Source organism: Musca domestica, unplaced genomic scaffold, assembly GCF_030504385.1.
Source record: "Musca domestica strain aabys unplaced genomic scaffold, Musca_domestica.polishedcontigs.V.1.1 61, whole genome shotgun sequence".
NCBI classification, from domain to species: domain Eukaryota; kingdom Metazoa; phylum Arthropoda; class Insecta; order Diptera; family Muscidae; genus Musca; species Musca domestica.
Genome location: NW_026712367.1, coordinates 4,693,115 through 4,713,597, shown reverse-complemented (window position 1 = coordinate 4,713,597; position 20,483 = coordinate 4,693,115). Strand labels below are relative to the sequence as shown.

At 35.1% G+C, this 20,483-nt stretch overlaps 1 protein-coding gene across 2 annotated transcripts in view; it reads right to left on the bottom strand.

Moving 5' to 3' along the window:
• LOC101891900 (galactosylgalactosylxylosylprotein 3-beta-glucuronosyltransferase P) overlaps positions 1–20,483 on the bottom strand; it is a 139,085-nt gene that overhangs the window by 83,851 nt on the left and 34,751 nt on the right. The window contains exon 2 of one of the 2 annotated variants that reach the window (XM_059129480.1): positions 11,167–11,225. The gene's annotated coding sequence lies outside the window, so the exon portion shown is untranslated. The remainder of the gene's footprint in view (positions 1–11,166; positions 11,226–20,483) is intronic. The other variant, XM_059129481.1, reaches the window with a different exon arrangement.

Here is a 20,483-nt window from a genome sequence, read left to right as displayed (position 1 = left end):
CTCTCTCTCTCTCTCTCTCTCCAGGCATTATAATTCCAATTGACTTCTTATTTCTTTGCCGGCCAAGGAAACCAGACCGTGTGATATTTCTGAAAAGGTATGTCCGTCAGGTTCACTTCTCTCGTTTCTCACCCTCTCCCCCCTCTTCCTCATCTCTTTTCCAGAGTTGTAATTCCAACGGTCTTATGTTTTATTTTGAAATGATGTTGGACAATATTTTTGAAAAGGTATGTTCTTCAGACCCCCCCCTTTCCTATATCTTCCCCTTTTCTCTCTTCCCCTATTTCTCTCTTCCCCCTTTTCTCACCTTCTCCTTCAACCGTCTCTGCATCCAGGAATTGCAATATTTTCATTGTTGGTCGAGGAAACCTGACTGTGTGATATTTTTGAACAGGTATGTTTTCGTCAGGTTCGCTTCTCTCCTTCTCTTCTATCTCTCCCTCTCCCTTAGCTCTTTCCAGAAATCGTCATTTCAACTGCCTTTTTTCATCGATGGCCAAGGAAACCTGGCTGTGTGATATTTTATAACAAGTATGTTCATCTTGGTCTCTCCCCATCCCTCTCCACCTGCCTTTCCCCTCACTCACCTCTTTATCTCTCTCCTCCTCCTCGTCCTCGGAAATATCAATTTCAATTGCCTATTTCTCCTGTGTTGGCCAAGGAAACGATGTTGGACAGCATTTTTTGACAGGTTTGGTCTTCAGGTTCTCAACTCCCCTATATCCTCCTTCTCCCCTTTATCTCTCTATCTGTCCGCTATCTCCTCTCTGTCCCCTATTTCCACAGGAATTGCATTTCCAATTGACTTCAGTGTTCATTGTGTTGGTCATGACAATCCCAGTGGATGTTGCTTGAAATGCTGTTATGCTTGAATTCAAAACAACAACAACAAAAATGAGCATGACAGTTGTTGTTGTTGCTGTTCTGGAAATGTCTCGACAAAAAGATGCCAACATTTTGTTTATTATCCGTTCGAGAATTTGCCAGAGAGAGGGAGAGAGTGTGTGGGCATGCCTGTGTGTGTGCGTAGATTTTAAAGTGCTTATGACGTTGATTGTAATTGCTGTCCTATTGCGGTGTCATGTCCAACAAAAAAATTTCTTATCCTGTCTAAACATGTCCAATGTTATGGACAGGTAAAGTAGCATGGCTGAAGTGAAGTTTTTCGAGAGAAACTCTATTTCGGACAACGTTTTTTTTTTAAATCGGGGACAAAATTACATGGCGAAAGTAGAGAGTTTAATATTTGGTAACTTTTAGTACGAATTTCCGAACCGAAGTACTCTATTCTCATACTTCATCTAATACAGATAAAACCAGTAAAGAAAGTCCTAAAGACGGGCGGGGCCGACTTTATGATACCCTACACCACTTTGCTAATTTAGTAGAGCTCCACATAAGTTTTTATGGGAGAATTCAGTCATACACGCTATGGTTATAATTTAAAGTTCAAAGGACTAAATATGCCGAATCATTTGTATCTTTTAAATTCGGACTTGTATTGCCCATTTGGTGCACAATTAATTTGAAATCGGAAAAATATATATATGGGAGCTATATCCAAATCGGAACCGATCTCGATAAAATTTAGCAAAGGTATTTCTGAGCTGCATTTGATATATTTCCCTGAATATCGTTGTTACGGAGTGCATATTACGGCTGTGGGTAATGAAAACAACAAATCGGATGAACAATATATATGGTAGCTATAGCTATATCTTAACCGATCTTCACCAAATTTGGCATACTAGCTTCTAGACTCAATTAGGTCGCATGTGCCGAATTCCATCCCATTTGGGCAAATATTAGACGTTTGGTGTACAATAAAAGGTAAATCGGACGAAGTTATATATGGGAGCTATATCCAAATCGGAACCGATCTCGATAAAATTTTGCAAAGATATTTCTGAGCTCCATTTGCTATATTTCCCCAAATATTGTTTATTACAGAGTGCATATGACGGTTGCGGAGGACAAAAATAACAAATCGGATGAACAATATGTATGGGAGCTATAGCTATATCTGAACCGATCTTCACCAAATTTGGCATACTAGCTTCTAGACTCAATTCGGTCGCATGTGCCGAATTTCATCCCATTTGGACAAATATTAGACGTTTGGTGCACAATAAAAGGTAAATCGGACGAAGTTATATATGGGAGCTATGTCCAAATCTGAACCGATCTCGATAAAATTTAGCAAAGGTATTTTTTAGCTGTATTTGATATATTTCCCTGAATATTGTTGTTACAGAGTGCATATAACGGCTGCGGAGGACAAAAATAACAAATCGGATGAACAATATGTATGGGAGCTATAGTTATATCTGAACGGATCTTCATTAAATTTGGCATACTAGCTTCTAGACTCAATTAGGTCGCATGTGCCGAATTCCATCTCATTTGGATAAATATTAGACGTTTGGTGCACAATAAAAGGAAAATCGGACGAAGTTATATATGGGAGCTATATCCAAATCGGAACCGATCTCGATAAAATTTAGCAAAGGTATTTCTGAGCTGTATTTGATATATTTCCTCAAATATTGTTGTTACAGAGTGCATATTACGGTTGAGGAGGACAAAAATAACAAATCGGATAAACAATATATATGTGGGAGCTATAGCTATATCTGAACCGATCTTCACCAAATTTGGCATACTAGCTTCTAGACTCAATTCGGTCGTATGTGCCAAATTCCATCCCATTTGGGCAAATATTAGACGTTTGGTGCACAATAAACGGTAAATCGGACGAAGTTATATATGGGAGCTATATCGAAACCAGAACCGATCTCGATAAAATTTCGCAAAGGTATTTCTGAGCTGTATTTGATATATTTCCCTGAATATTGTTGTTACAGAGTGCATATTACGGTTGTGGTGGACAAAAATCGGACAAATCGGATGAACAATATATATGTGGGAGCTATAGCTATATCTGAACCGATTTCGTTCAAATTTGGCATACTAATTTTTAGGCCTAATTTGGTTGTATGTGCAAAATTCCATACTATTCGGACTGATATTACACGTTTAGTGCACAATAAAAGGTAAATCGGACGAAGTTATATATGGGAGCTATATCTACATTTTTACCGATTATCTCCAATTTCCATAGGGTTCGTCCTTGGGCCAAACAAATGTTGTTTGGAAAATTTCATCTCAATCGGATAATAAATGCGACCTGCATTTTGTTCACAAGAATGCATGGACGGACGGACAGGCGGACTGACATGCATAAATCAACTCAGAAAGTGATTCTATGCAGATCATCAAAAGTAACAATGGGTCTATCTCGCTTCCTTCTACATGTTACAAACAAATGCACAAAGACATAACACCCTGACCACCTTGTGGTGTAGAGTATAATAAAATCCGTTAAAAATGCTGTTAAAATCTTAAAAATACCGAATGTAGCCGTTATATTAGGGTCTATACGACGACGTGGACCTGCATAGGCAACTTTTGACATAAGCCAATTACAATATTCAAATGCGAAACTTGAATAAAAATTCGGGGAATAATTTAGCTAAAATCATTAAAATACAGAATATAGGGAGGTATCATGTGAGTTATAACAAAACGTGGACCTCCACAGACAATTTTCTGTCATAGGCTGTAGTATCCATTACGAACTTCGAATACCAAATTTGAAACAATTCCGGTGAAAAGTGTCGCTAAAATCACCAAAGTACCGAATATCGAAAGGTACCATTATATGAGGGCGATAAGAAGACGTGTACCTGCACAGACAATTTTCTGTCATAGGCTGTGGTATCCATTACGAACAACATATGCCAAATTTGAAACAATTCCGGTGAAAAATGTCGCTAAAATCATCAAAATACCGAATATAGGGAGGTACCGTTATACGGGGGCTATAAGAAGACGTGAACCTACATGACTCATTTTTAGTCTTAGAATGTAGTATCCCTTACGAACTTCAAATACCCAATTTGAAACAATACCGATGCATTATGTCGCTTAAATCATCAAAATACCGAATATCGGGGAGGTACCGTTATATGGGGGCTATACGAAGATGTGGACCTACATGGCCCATTTTCAATACCAAAAGTCCTGCAGACATAATATACATTTGAGTAGAATTATATCCACTTACTTCATTTCGTTCGGAAGCTAGAGTGATTTCCAAAGACGGATAGGCGGACGGAAAGATAGAATTTTAGAATAGAATAGAATTTTATGCTGATCAAGAATATATGGGGTCTAAAATGTATATTTCGAGGTGTTACAGACGGAATGGCAAAATTAATATACCCTCCACACTATGGAGGATTCGTGCCCCAAAAAAATTTTTTGAAAATTAAACCGGAAGCATATTTTTACACATTTTTAGTAGGAATTTCTTTAAAACCTCTTCCTTCGTCCCTCTCTCCAACACATACTACATACAGATCAAATTTCAAGGCTCTAAGTTCTTTCCCACACACACACACCCATCGAATTTCAAAGTCTTTGGGTCATGTTCAGTCATGTTCACACCAATATTCAATTAAAAAAAATTAATAAAAAAAACGCCAATATTTTCCAGTTATTTAATTAATTTAATTCATTTTAACTAATTTAATTAATTTTCTGCCATTGTTGTTGTTGTTGCAACCGAAGTGGTGGTAATATCGCCAATGCCATCAACAAATGTAATTGTGCTGTAAAACACCAGCTGCAACAACAACGATAACGTCACAACAGGCCAAGAATGACAACAGTGTTCGAACATGCAGCCATCGCCAATATTACGATTCCACCATTCAAATATCCGCTATCAGTGTCAACAAGCAATAGCAACAACAGCAACAACAACAGCAATTGATTGTGAAATGATATCTAAATTGACGTTGTCTCTCTCTCTCTCTCTCTCTCTCTGTGTGTAGATGTGTGTGAGTGTGTGAGGGCATCTCTCTGTCTGTGATGTCATTGTCAGAGACGTTTTCACATCACTCACAAGTCAATTGCAGGCATTTCAATTGAGAGTGGTTGGTGGTTGGCCAATTGGTTGGATGGATGGATGGATGGGTGGATGTTCGAACGAATGGTTTGATGCCTGGGAATTATGTCTGCTGTCATATTTGCTGTTTTTTTGTGTCAAACCATAAAACGAGTGATAATGCCAATGATTTGACAAAGTGTCCCATTGTCAATCAAACGCCTTGTGGTTGCAAATTGCCAAAGTGAGAAATTGAGAGAGAGAGAGAGGATTAGAGAAAAAAAAAAGAGAAAGAGAAGAATGCATTTCAGTTGTTTGAATGAAGGGGGAGTTCTTGTCAAGTATTTTTTTTATGGCAGCAGAGGGGAGGTGGTTTGAAAATAGTAAAATTATATTGAGAGGTCGTGGCAGTGTGACCGCTGGAAATTTTCAAAAAGTGTCACAAAAAGTATCATTTCTTGAAAAAAGTGGCACATATAATTTTAAATGGTGGCACAGAAAGTGGCACAATTTATTTCACATTTTATTTAAAAAATAACAGTTTAGAACAAAACAACAAATTCATCTATATGTAATACTATATAGTAATAATATATGTATGTACATGTTGCATATTTAACAAGTTAAAAAGCTGTAAGTTCGGCCGGGCCGAACTTCGAATACCCTCCACCATATGGAACAAATTTGGCAATTTTCAAAAAATTAAAATCCATTAAAAATTCTGTTAAAATCATAAAAATACCGAATGTAGCCGTATATTAGGGTCAGTACGACGTCGTGGACCTGCATACGCAAATTTTGTCATAAGCCTGCGCAGGCAATTTTCTGGCATTAGATGTAGTATCCATTACGTCGTGGACCTGCATACGCAAATTTTGTCATAAGCCTGCGCAGGCAATTTTCTGGCATTAGATGTAGTATCCATTACGAACTTCAAATACAAAATTTGAAACTATTCCAGTGAATAATGTCGCTAAAATCATCAAAATACCGAAAATCGGGGGTACCGTTATATGGGGGCTATACGAAGATGTGGACCTATATAGACAATTTTCTTTCAGGCAGTAAAATGCTCACAAAAAAACTCCTCGTGTGGATTTTGAGACTATTCCATTGGAAAATGTGGCTAAAATCATAAAAATACCGGATATCGGGGGGTACCTTTATATGGGGCTATATGATATCGTGGACCGATATAGCTCATCTTCGAACTTGACCTGCCTGCAGGCAAAAGAGGGATCTCTAAGTTTAGCTTTCTGTCTTAATTCGTGTTGACTGTAGCGTGATTACAACAGACGGACAGACGGGCGGACAGGGCTAAATCGTCTTAGAATTTTACGCTGATCAAGAATATATTTACTTTGTTGGGTCTAAAATGATTATTTCGATGAGTTACAAACGGAATGACGAACTTAATATACCCTCGTGGAGGGTATAAAAATGTCTCTTAACAGCTGTTCCAGAAATAAACAAACACAACAATTTTGACAACTTTGAGCATGCGAAAACCACTTACAAACACCTAATATATAAGCGTTCGCTCTAAAATTTGCAATCGCTGATTGGAAATGGCAGCGTACGACGCTTTTCATTATTTTAAATACAGCGTTTAGATTAAAATATATGTAGTTTAAAAAAGTGGCACAAAAATTCAAAAAAGTGGCTCATTTAGGATCAAAATAAAAAAGTGGCACAACGGTATCAAAGCCGAAAAAAAGTGGCAAAATTGATACTTTAGTGGCACAACGGTCACGCTGGGTCGTGGAGGGGTAGATTCTGGGGAGATTTTTTTTATTTGGTGCTAAAGGTAACAAAAGAACTAAAAAGTACCATTGCTATTGATCGTAAAGACCTGGAAATCTAATTTTTTAATGTCTTCTGAAAAAAGGGTTAAAATATAACCCTATATATTGTACGATGTACGCGATGGGCTTGCAAATTGCCAAAGTGAGAGAAGAGAGGACTAGAGAAAAAATGGGGAAAGAGAAGAATGCATTTCAGTTGATTGAATGAATGGAATTTTTATCAAGTATTTTTTTATGGCCAGAGGGGGGTGGTTTGAAAATAGTAAAATTATATTGAGAGGTCGTGGAGGGGTAGAATCTGGGGATTTTTTTTAATTTGGTGCAAAAAGTACCAAAGGTGCTAAAAGGTACTATTGATGTTGATCCTAAAGACCTGAAAATCTAATTTTTTTGATGTCTTCTGAAAAAAAGGTTATCGAATGGGCTTTTGAAAACTGGTACTAAAATGTACTAAATATTGTACGATGTACCCGATGGGCTTGCAAATTGCCAACGTGAGAGTTTGAGAGGAGAGAGAGAGGATAAGAGAAAAAAAAGAGAAAGAGAAGAATGCATTTCAGTTGATTAAATGAAGGGGGAGTTCTTGTCAAGTATTTGAGAGGTCGTGGAAGGGTAGATTCTGGGGAGATTTTTTTTTATTTGGTGCTAAAAGTAACAAAAGTACTAAAAAGTACCATTGCTATTGATCGTAAAGAGCTAGGAATCTAATTATACCCTACACCACAAGGTGGTCAGGGTGTTATGTCTTTGTGCATTTGTTTGTAACATGGAGAAGGAAGCGAGATAGACCCATAGTTAGTTTTGAGGATCTCCATAGAATCACTTTCTGAGTTGATTTATGCATGTCAGTCCGTCTGTCCGTCCGTCTGTCCATGTATTCTTGTGAAATGCAGGTCGCATTTATTATCCGATTGAGATGAAATTTTGCACAAATCATTTGTTTGACCCAAGGACAAACCCTATTGAAATTGGAGATAATCGGTAAAAATTTAGATATAGCTTCCATACATAACTTCGTCCGATTTGCCTTTTTGTTGTGCACCAAACGTGTAATATCAGCCCGAATAGTATGGAATTCTGCACATACAACCAAATTAGGTTTGAAAATAAGTATGCCAAATTTAATCGAAATCGGTTCAGATATAGCTATAGCTCCCATATATATTGTTCATCCGATTTGTTATTTTTGTTCTCCGCAGCCGCAATATGCACTCTGTAACAACAATATTTGGAGAAATATATCAAATGCAGCTCAGAAATACCTTTGCTAAATTTTATCGAGATCGGTTCGAATTTGGATATAGATTCCATATATAACTTCGTCCGATTTACCTTTTATTGTGCACCAAACGTCTAATATTTGTCCAAATTGGATGAAATTTGGCACATACCACCGAATTGAGTCTAGAAGCTAGTATGTCAAATTTGGTGAAGATCGGTTCAGATATAGCTATAGCTCCCCTATATATATTGTTCATCCGATTTGTCCGATTTTTGTCCTCCGCAACCGTAATATGCACTCTGTAACAACAATATTTGGGGAAATATATCAAATGCAGCTCAGAAATATCTTTACCAAATTTTTTCGATATCGTTTCAGATATGGATATAGCTCCCATATATATCTTTATCTGATTTCAAATTAATTTTGCACCAAATGGGCAATACAAGTCCGAATTTAAAAGATACAAATGCTTCGGCATATTTAGTCCTTTGAACTTGAAATTATAATTATAATCATAGCGTGGGTGATAGAATTCTCCCATAAAAACTTTTAATTGTTATGCGGAGCTCTACTAAACTAGCAAAGTGGTGTAGGGTATCATAAAGTCCGCCCCGCCCGACTTTAGGACTTTCTTTACTGTTTTTTTTTAATGTTTTCCGAAAAAAGGGTTACCGAAAAGGCGTTTTGAAAACTGGTACTAAAAGTTACTAAAATGTACTAAATATTGTACCGCCAGTAACGGGCGGATTTTGAACAGACACAAAAAGTACCAAAAGGTATTAAATGTATTGCTTTTAGCATAAGGTGGTCGTGGAGGGCTAAAACTCATTGTTGATACCTCCAAATGTCCTGAAACGGATTTGTTCCAAAGGGGCCTATTGTCTAAAGCCGTTATTTCGATGAGGCACGTTTTGGCATATCACAAAAATTTTGAAAATTAAATCGGAAGCACATTTTTATACCCTCAGCCATATGGCTACAGACGATATGGCTGAGGGTATAAAAAATGTGCTTCCGATTTAAATTTCAAAATTTTTTATATGGCCAAAACGTGCCTCATCGAAATAACGGTTTTAGACAATAGGTCACTTTGGAACAAATCCGTTTCAGGACATTTGGAGTCGATCAGGCGATATTCGTCAGTCCGTCTCCCTGGCTGGTGCGCACAGTAACTTTCGAAGGGAGTATCCGATATGGTTCAAACTTCGTACATCGTAATATTATTATCAAACTTAGATTGAGTTCGGAGATGGGCAATATTGGTTCACTGCTTCTGGTACCTCTCCCACAAATGTTTGAAATTTTCAAAGAAATATTTTATTGCACAAACCGGGAAAGGATAATCCGATTATGCTCTAACTTTGCAAATCCTAATATTTGCATAAATGCTAAGTCAGGTAAGAAAATGGGTAATATCGGTCCACTGCTTCTGGTACCTCCCCCACAAAGGGTCAAAATTTTGAATATCCACGAAGCTCATAAAACACGAAATTGATATCCGATTCCATTCAGAATTGGTACATCGCAATATTTTCATCAACACAAGATCTGTTAAAAAGATGGTAGAGATCGGGCCATTTCTATTGGTACCTCCCCCACAAAGGGTCAAAATTTTGAATAACTAAAACGATCATAAAATTCGAAATAAGCATCCGGTTCACTTCATATTTCACACATGACAATATTTTGATTACCCCAAGGTCTGGTGTAAAGATGGGATATATCGGTCCACTGCTTCTGGTACCTCCCCCACAGAGGGTCAAAATTTTGTATATCCACGAAGCTCATAGAACGCAAAGTTAATATCCGATTCCATTCAGACTTGGTTCATCCTAATATTTCCGTAAACACAAGATCTGCTATAATGATGGGACAGATCGGACCATTGCTTCTGGTACCTCCCCCACAAAGGGTCAAAATGTTGAGTATTCATGAAGCTCATAAAACATGAAATTAACATCCGATTCCACTCAGACTTGGTACATCGCAATGTTTTTATCAACACAAGATCTGTTATAAAGATGGTAGGGATCGGACCATTCCTTCTGGTACCTCCCCCACAAAGGGTCAAAGTTCTGAATAACCAAAACAATTATAAATTCCGAATTAAGCATCCGGCTCTCATCAAATTTCACACATCACAATACTTTTATTAACTTAAGATCTGGTGTGAATATGGAATATATCAGCCTATTACTTCTGGTACCTCCCCCACAAAGGATCAGAATTTTGAATAACCATAAAGCTCATAAAACACGAAATTGACATCCGATTCCATTCTGACTTGGCACATCTCAATATTTCTATCAACACAAGATCTGTTGTAAATATGGTAGAGATCGGACCATTCCTTCTGGTACCTCCCCCACAAAGGATCAAAGTTTTGATTAACCAGAACGATTTTAAATCTGAAATAAGCATCCGGCTCTCTTCACACATCCCATTATTTTTTTTTTTTTTTCAATTTTCCCACATAACCCCATTTGAGTTTGGTGGTCAGTAGACCGACCTCCTTTCCCTCTGCATCTGAATTTTTTCTAAGAAATTGGTTTTAAGTTTCATTTTAATGGCTTTATGGCATTATCCACAACATTGCCTTGGCTAAGTAATTTATGGTGGCCCCCTTTGTAGACAAACAACAAATATTTTATTTATTTTCCAAAAAAATAAAAAAAAAACCGCCAGACTTCCAGCCAACCAACCAACATCATCATCCTTAGCTTCACTTGGTGGCTAACCTTTGTAAGCAATCTGTAATGGCTACTCTGTTAACTTTGGTGGTTTTCCTGGAGAATTTGTTTTCTCTTCTCTTATCCTCTCCTCTCCCCTACTCTCATGATTTTCTCTTGAGCAATTTTTGTGGGGGAAAACAATTTTCCTTTGAAAATTGAAAATAAATCTATTTTTCAGGTTTGTTTGTCTGGTCCAAGTACCACCTGTCTGCCACTGGGACCCCCTGTTTCGTGGGAGGTCCATTCATGGCCCTCGAGCGTACGAAATGGACGAAGAACAAACATTGGAGTAAAACAAAATGATTTTGGCTGGATTTTTTTTTTTTAAACAACAAATTGCTGAATTGCATTTTCAGAAAATGGCTAAATAAATGGAAAATAAATTGAAAACAAAAAAAGAAAAAAAGAGATGGATATAAAAATTCCCTTACAAAGAAGTGATATATTGCTTACATATTCTGGGTCCAGGAATTTCTATTTACCTCAGCAGCATATTCAAATGGTCGTTTTTCCTGGAAAGAAAGAAAAAAACATGAGAAAAATTGATTAAAAATCGAAAGAAAAAAAGATTTTCCAATAAATATCGTGAAACAATTTACATGAATTCATACTTTTTTTCAATGTTTCTTGTGAATTAACTGCCTCCGAACCAAAAGCAATAAAGAGCCTTAATATGTCCTCTTCCCAAAGCAATTTTCGGCTTAAAGATCGACTAAGAAATTTCTAAGTTATGGGCATTTTATTTCAAACACCCATGTATTAATAATACTCATACGCTCTAGTGGACTTAGAAAAAAACAGTTCACTTTAGTGAAAAGGAGGTAATATTTTCAAAGTTCGAACGTGGATTTTTCAAGGCTTTTTGAAGGTGTTCCAATGTGGAATTTCAAAGCAATTTCCATGAATCAATTTGAATTATTTTGCTAAAGGTTTTCCAAAACTTCCAAAAGTTGTAAATCAATTTGCATATTTTTTTTTAATTTTTCAATTTTTTCTCATAAATTATCTGCCTCTAGCCCAGAGACAGTAAAGAGCCTTAGTGTATCCTCTTTCCAAAGTAATTTTCCGCTTAAAAATCGACAAAGAAAACTCTAAGTTATGGGTATCTTATTGCAACTACCCATTTATTAATAATACTCATACGCTCTAGTGGACTTAGAAAAAAACAGTTCATTTTAGTGAAATGGAGTTAACATTATCAAACTCCGAACTTGGATTTTTCAAAGCTTTTTGAAGGTGTTCCAATGTAGAATTTCAAGGCAATTTGCATGGGTCCATTTGGATTATTTTGTTAAAGGTTTTCCAAAACTTCCAAAAGTTGTAAATAAATTTGCATAAATTCTTAAATTTAAAATTTTTTTCTTATAATTATCTGCCTCTAGCCCAGAGACAATAAAGAGCCTTAATATGTCCTCTTTCCAAAGCAATTTTTGGATTAAAAATCGTCTAAAAAATGTCGAAGTTATGGGCATTTTATTGCAACCACCCATGTATTAATAATACTCATACGATCTAGTGGACTTATAACAAACAATTCATTTTAGTGAGAAGGAGGTAAATTTTTCAAACTTCGGACGAGGATTTTTTAAGTCTTTTTGAAGGCGTCCCAATGTGGATTTTCAACGCAATTTTCATGGGACCATTTGGATTATTTTGCTTAAGGTTTTCCAAAACTTTCAAAGGTTGTGAATCAATTTGCATAAATTCTTCAATTTTTCCATTTCTTCTCATAAATTATCTACCTCTAGCCCAGAGACAATAAAGAGCCTTAATGTATCTTCTTTCGAAAGAAATTTTTCGTTCAAAAATCTGCAAAGAAATCTCCAAGTTATGGGCATCTTATTGCAACTACCCATTTATTAATAATACTCATACGCTCTAGTGGTCTTAGAAAAAACAATTAATTTTAGTGAGAAGGAAGTAAATTTTTCGAACTTCGGACGAGGATTTTTCAAGGCTTTTTGATGGTGTCCCAATGTAGATTTTCAACGCAATTTCCCTGGGCCTATTTTTGTTATTTTGCTGAAGGTTTTCCAAAACTTTCAAAGGTTGTGCATCAATTTGAAAAAATTCTTCAATTTTTCCATTGTTTCTAATAATTTAACTGCCTCCAATCCAAAGGCAATAGAGAGCCTCAATATGTTCCCTTTCCAAACCAATTTTCCGCTTAAAAATCGACAAAGAAATCTTCAAGTTATGGGCATTTTATTGCAACTACCCACGTATTAATAATAATCATACGCTCTAGTGGGCCCAAAATAAAACTTTTATTTCATGGCGAAGGAGATGACTTTTTGTTTGGATTTTTCGAGAAATTTATTGAATTTATTTATTGAGTATTTGGAATTGGATTTTTTAGAATTTTTGCATAGTAATTTCAAAGAGATAGAATGTTGGGGTAAATTTACCACACCTTGAGTTTTTTAACGGGATTTTTGCCTCTATGTCAAGGACAATAAAACGCCCTATTGTGTCTCCTTTCGAAAGCAATTTTCTGTCCAAAAATCGCTTAAATAATCTCGAAGTTATGGGCATTTTATTGTAACTACCCACGTATTAATAATAATCATACGCTCTAGTGGGCCCAAAATAAAACTTTTATTTCATGGTGAAGGAGATGACTATTTGTTTGAATTTTTTGAGAAGTTTATTGCATTTTTTTTAAAGTTTCAATATTTAAGGCTATTTTGAGTACTCGGAACATATTTTTTTAGAATTCTTTCCAAGTAATTTCAAGGAAACCAAACGTTTGGTTAAATTTACCATACTTTGAGTTTTCTAACCGAATTTCTGCCTCGATGTCAAAGACAATAAAGAGCCCCAATGTGTCTCCTTTCAAAAGCAATTTTCCTTTCAAAAATCTTCTAAATAATCTCGAAGTTATGGGCATTTTATTGGAAGTACCCATGTATTAATAATACTTATACGCCCTAAGGATCCCAAAATAAAAATTCAATTTCATGGCGAAGAGGATGACTTTTAGTTTGAATTTTTTGAGAAATTAATAGCATATTTTATAACGTTTCACTATTCAAGTCTATTTTGAGTGCTTGGAATTTCAAGGCTATTTAGAGGAGATCATTGCTTGAAATTTCAATGAAATTTTGAAGGCCGTTAGTTGAAAAAAATAAATCTATAGAAAAATGTATTCCATTGTATCTTTTTGAAAGTCGCATCGAGTTAAGTGGCCTGATGTCTACAACAGCTGTTTCTGATTTCTTTGTGGGCCATATTTATTGCTCTGTAAATAATGACCTAAACATTTGGCTGTTATTCGAAAGTTCAAGGTTATTTGAAGAAATATTAGAAAGGGGCGTTGGGTTGGAAAGAATTATTAAATTTCGTCTGAAAACTGTATCCGCAAACCTCCCATATCCTTACTTTGTATGAGAAATCCCCAACAATTGTCCTCCACTCCCACCCCAAATTTCTCATTCTTCTGCATAACCCTTTTTATCGAAAGCGACCAATTGTCTCAACGGCTGGCACTAGAAAACGTGGCGAATTTTTTCCAAACTATTAAATGCCTACTTATAACAAAAAATTTCCTCCTCAATTGTACCCCAACCCCAATCCTCCTCCTCCTCGCCATCTCCGTATACAAATGCAATCAAAATCGAAACCATAAACAATTCTCGAAACGAAATTGTTCGTTCAACGCCAAAATGTCTGGGACGTCAAACGTGCTGCTACTGCACTTTTGGCTTAGTTTCAACCAAAAACCAAAAAAAAAAACGTCGCTAAAAACGAAGACAAAGAAGAAAAGAACAAAAAAATGTATGATAAAGCTATACAAGACAAATACACAAATATTACTTTCCTCAAAAAAAAAAACGTCTGCAGCCAACTAGACTTTCGACATTGTCGTCATCAATGCTTGGCTTCCGTTTTTTTTTTTTTTTTTTTTTTTTTTTTTTTTTGGAGGGGAGGTTTGTACTAACTTTGTACGTTGATATTTTTTGCCATTCTTCTTCGTTTTTGCTTCTACCCCCATTTAAAATTTTTCCCTGCAGTTTGCATTTTTTCCACGGTAGAGAAATATTTTCGTTTTGTTTTCAATTGCCGAGTTCTGCATTGAGTTAATTTTTTGTAAAATTTGTGATTATTTTTTTCTAGGGGCGGTTGGCATGCATTTATTGCAAACTGCTTCCCCTCGGTTCACCTCCCCTTTTCCATGCTAAATTTTTATTTTTTTACCTTAGATGGCAGTTTGGTCTCTTTTTACAATGCAGCCCCAAAAGCAAGTTTCACTTTCTTTGAGAACTTACGGGTGAGAAGAGTGAGGGCGAGGGTATGAAGAGAGGGAAAGGGAAGGAGGACAAGAACCCTGAACTTTTGACAAACAAAATAGTTTTCTTTTTTTCCAACAGATTTTGGCAAGATTTCAAATGTTGTCAAACAAAAATTAAATGAAATTAAGTCGACGGGCGACACATTTGTCTTGCCTTACTTCAGAGGAAGAGGTTATGGGGAGGAGTTACAAAGGGGCCACAGAATGTTTCTTTTCGTTAGTGGCTAATACAAGTGACATAGTTCTGTTTGGACTCCCATTCACTTTCTACAATAAAAAAAGATTTAAAAAGATTTTTAATAGATTTTTTTTTTTTTTTGATTTTTCGGAAAATTTTCCAAGGCCATTTAGAGGTTTAAAAACAAGGATATTTTAAGGAATTTTCATGGTTATTAGGAGGAGCTTAAGCATGGATATTTCAATGGCGTTTTCAAGTTCATTTGATAGGAATTTCTGAGATATTTATTTAAAGGCCGCCACAATTTTTTATATTTCTTGTTTTATAATTTTTCAAATTTCACCTATTTTTACAGCTTTTCCTATGAGGTATCGGCCTTTGAGGTCAAAGACAATAAATCTCCCCAACATGTCTTCTCTAAAAATCAGTTTTCCGTTTAAAAATCGTCCAAGAAATGTCGAAGTTATGGGCATTTTACTACAACTACCCATGTATTAAAAACACTCATACGATCTGGGGTACAGAAAATAAAAATACTCACTTTATTGCAAAGGAGGTAAGTTTCGGGGGGGATTTTTTTAGGAGCTGCATTACGGAGCCTTCAGCGATTCTCAATGTCATTGGAGGTTTTCTAATTGTAATCCAAATATGGGATTTTCAAGAATTTTTTTGAAGGAACTTTCAAAGAATTTCCTCAATGATGGTTTTGACGGCATGAATTGGGAGCTTACAGAATATTTAACGGCTATTTGGGGGGTAGAGTTTACAACAATTTTAAGGTTATCTGACAGAAGTTAAGGTTAGAAGACAAAGTTACTGAAGTCGTTCAAACTTTTACAAATTCCGAATTCAATTTTTTTATAAGTTCTTAACTTTTTACGATTTTTTCCTACATTTTTCCTTGCTCCTGTCAAGAACAATAAAACGCCCCAATATGTCTTCTTTAAATATCAGTTTTCCGTTTAAAAATCGACCAAAAAACTTCGAAGTTATGGGCATTTTACTACAACTAACCATGTATTAAAAACACTCATACGCTCTGGGGTACAAAAATAAAAAATAATCATTTTATTGCAAAGGAGGTAAGTTTTGAACGGGATTTTTTTAGGAGCTGCATTACGAAGCCTTCAGCGATTCTCAATGTCTTTGGCGGTTTTCTAATTGTAATCCAAACATGGGATTTACAAGAATTTTTTTTGAAGGAACTTTCAAAGAACTTCCTCAAGCATGGTTTTTGGCGGCATGAATTGGGGGCTTACAGAATATTTAACGGCTATTTGGAGGGGGAGAGCAAACATAGAGTTTACAACAATTTTATGGTTATCTGACAGAAGTTAAGGTTAGAAGACAAAGTTACTAGGGTCTTTCAAACTTTTACAAATTCGTAATTCAATTTTTATAAGTTCTTAAGTTTTTACGATTTTTTCTTGCTCCTGTCAAGAACAATAAAACGCCCCAATATGTCTTCTTTAAAAGTCAGTTTTCCGTTTTAAAATCGACCAAAAAATGTCGAAGTTATGGGCATTTTACTACAACTACCTATGTATTAAAAACACTCATACGCTCTGGGGTACCGAAATTAAAAATAATAATTTTATTGCAAGGGAGGTTGCTTTTGAAGGGGATTTTTTTAGGAGCTGCATTACGAAGCCTTCAGCGATTCTCCATGTCATTGAAGGTTTTCTAATTGTAATCCAAACATGGGATTTTCAAGAATTTTTTTTTAAAGGAACTTTCAAAGAATTTCCTCAAGTATGGTTTTGGCGGCATGAATTTGGGGCTTAGAGAATATTTAACAACTATTTGGGGGGAGAGCAAACGTAAAGTTTATAAAAATGTTAAGGTTATCTGACAGGAGTTAAGGTTGGAAGACAAAGTTACTAAAGTCTTTCAAACTTTTACAAATTCGTAATTCAATTTTTATAAGTTCTTAAGTTTTTACGATTTTTTTATATTTTTCCTTGGTCCTGTCAAGAACAAAAAACGCCCCAATATGTCATCTTTAAAAATCAATTTTCCGTTTAAAAATCGCCCAAGAAATGTCGAAGTTATGGCCATTTTACTACAACTACCTTTGTATTAAAAACACTCATACGCTCCGGGGTACGAAAAATAAAAATACTCATTTTATTGCAAAGAAGGTAAGTTTTGAACAGGATTTTTTTAGGAGCTGCATTACGGAGCCTTCAGCGGTTCTGAATGTCATTGGAGGTTTTTCTAATTGTAATCTATATGGGAATTTTTAAAATTTTTTTCTATGAATTTTTGAAGTAGCTTTCAAAGAATTTCCTCAAGAGAGAGAATATTTTTTGACTATTCATGGTCATAACCTATTTTAAGGGTTTTTCACAGAAATTGTTCAAAGTAATTAAAGCCTTTCTAACTTTTGAAAATTCAAGACAAAAAACTCCATGAAAAATCCATATTTTTAAAGAACTCTCATAAATTCCTTTATAAGTTGCAATTAAAAAAAAATAGGCAATAGTCTTAAAAATTCGTCAGAGGTTTCGCTTTGTATTTGCTGAGAAATACCATCGAAAACTTCCCTTTTTCACAATTAAATTCATTGTTTTTATTTCCGTCCCCAGAGCGTATAAGTATTATTAATTAATGGGGTGTTGCACTAAAATGGCCATAACTTCGAAGTTTCTCAGGCGATTTTTAATCAGAAAATTATATTGGAAAGAGGACACATTGAAGGTATTTGTTGTCCTTGACTTGGAGGATGATAACACACTCGAAAAACTTTAAAATAGCCTTGAAAGATTTTTTTTAAAAGCTGTGAGTAGACTCCTTTGATAGGCCTTGAAAATTTCTTTCAATATTCTCATAAATCTCTGAAAACCGTCAAAATAACTCTGAAAATTTCTCTGAAATGTCCACGCTGTCTTTAATATTATTTGAAAATTCAATACTACTCTGGAAATTCTCTAATTGGCCTGTAAAATTTCCCTAAGAATTCTATTCTCGTGCTCCTTCAAAAAATCTGTCAACATTACTTCAAAATCCCTGCCAAAACTCTACTAAATAAGCACACTACATTTCTGCAACATTTTACGTCTAAGCTCTGGCTCTATACAGTGAAATTCCCCAAAAAAAATCCATTTCAAAATATTTATCCAGCTTAAAATAATTAAATTTTTATTTCATGACCATTGGAGCGTATGAGTATTATTAATAGTTGAGTCGTTTTAGTAAAATGGCCATAACTTCAATACTAACCAATCGATTTTTTAATTTTATGGTGCATTGGAAAGAAAACATATGGGGATATTTTTGTGCCTCTGCTTGAAGCCAAAAATCGCAATGGAAATCGTGTAAAAAATTAAATATTCACTATATTTTTAAGCCAAGGTTTACATTTTTTGTACTTCAGACAACATTTAGCGATTTTTTAACAATTTTAGTAAAAAAGGCTCTAAGAACATTCTTAACAAACAACCAAGTGTTCCGACTTTTCAATTGCCTGAAAATTACATTTAAGAGGCATAGAATATCTTTGAAAAATTCTGTGAAATCTACAATTGAGGTCCAGATTTTTTTTTTAAATACACAATTTAGGATCTAAAAATTCTTTCCAAAATTAAAAAATCCATGTTTGACTATCCATAAATTCTCTGAAGATCTTTAAATTCTTTGAAAAATTCCCGCCCAAAATATATACATCTTGAGACTCTGTAATAAGCTTCGAATGTAGCACTTAAAACATTTTACTCAACCCTAAAAAATTTTGTGAGAGGCCATTTCCTACTCCTTTTCAATATCCATGAAAACATATTTGAAAAATCCTGGTTAAAAGTCTTTTAAGCAGCCTCAAAATTTTCAAGTTTAAGACCCTTTAAATACCCTAGAAAATTCCGTGGAAAGTCATGATTTGGGCTCTTTAAAAGTTTTTTAAGTCTTCCAAATTTTCTTAGAAAAACGCCACTGAGTCCATCTTTTGGACCTGAAAATATTTAGTCTAAAGCTTTCCTCCATCACAGTAAAATTAATTATTTATTTTATGGCCATTGGTGCGTATGAGTGTTATTAATTCCGAGGTGGTGATAGTAAAATAACCATAACTTCGACATTACTTAGTAGATTTCTAATCTTTATGGGACAATTGAAAGAGGACATATTGGAGTACTTTTCAGTCTTTAGTCTTGTCAAAGAAAACTTATTAGAAAACCGATCAAAAGTACAAGTATTTGTAAAATTTGTTTTATATTTGTCGAAAATATTAAAAAAAATGAAAATACTTCGACGCTAATAAAAGTCAGAGTGCCTTAAATTGCACTAATTTTAAATAAAATCTCCAACGAATCCATACTTTAATACCCAATTAAATTCAATCAAAAGATGGGCTTCTTCACAATAACATTGATTTTTTTTACTTTGTGGCCATTGGTGCGTATGAGTAGTATTAATAAATGAGTAGTTGCAATAAAATGCCTATAACTTCGACAATTCTTTGTCGATTTTTAATCGGTAAAGGGCATCTGAAAGAAAACATATTACGGAATTTTTGTCTCTTTAGTCTTGAGTCAAAGAAATGGTCAGAAAACACTAAAAAAAATTAGGTATTTTTTATATTTGTAATAAAAAAATTCTATTACTTTGGAAAATGTTCATTGTTTTGCAAATATTTCTGTGCTTGGAATATAGGAATCTTCAAGGCAAATTTTACTGGCATATTAGCTTCCCAGCCTATCCTAAGATTCCTAAAAATTATTTCCACAATTCATAAGCATTTTCCACAACTTTGAGATATCTTGTTCAACTCGGCCCCCTTATCTCTTTGACTTTCTACTTCCTCTTGACATTTTGTCTAGCATTCAAGTATTTATTTTCCAAAACACTTAGTTTAATTATTTTCAAGCGTTTTTTTGTTGCCATTACGCCTGCAGTACTTCTCGACCCAAATGAAATAGGTCGCTTTTACATTTTATTTTTTTTTTCAGACATTCCTTTGAGTGATAAAGAGGAAGCCAAGTCAATATTCTATTTGTCGCTTGTCGATCAAACCCAAATGTGTTATCTACGAGGCTATGTGTGTGTCTATTACTCTGTTTTCTAAATTGATTTTTTTTCCTTCTCCTAACGAGTTCCTTCCTTGGGAATCCTTCTTGATGCATAAGTGGATAGCTAAGCGCCTGATTTGTATGCCACTATGTTAGCTGCTAGTTGGATGTATTTGTGTCACAATGAATATGCAATTAAGCAATATGTAAATTCGTTTACTTGGTTTGAAGAGAGAGAGAGAGCAGGGGAAATAGTAGGCAGGAAAAATCGGGAAATCAAAATGCTTTAAATTGCCTT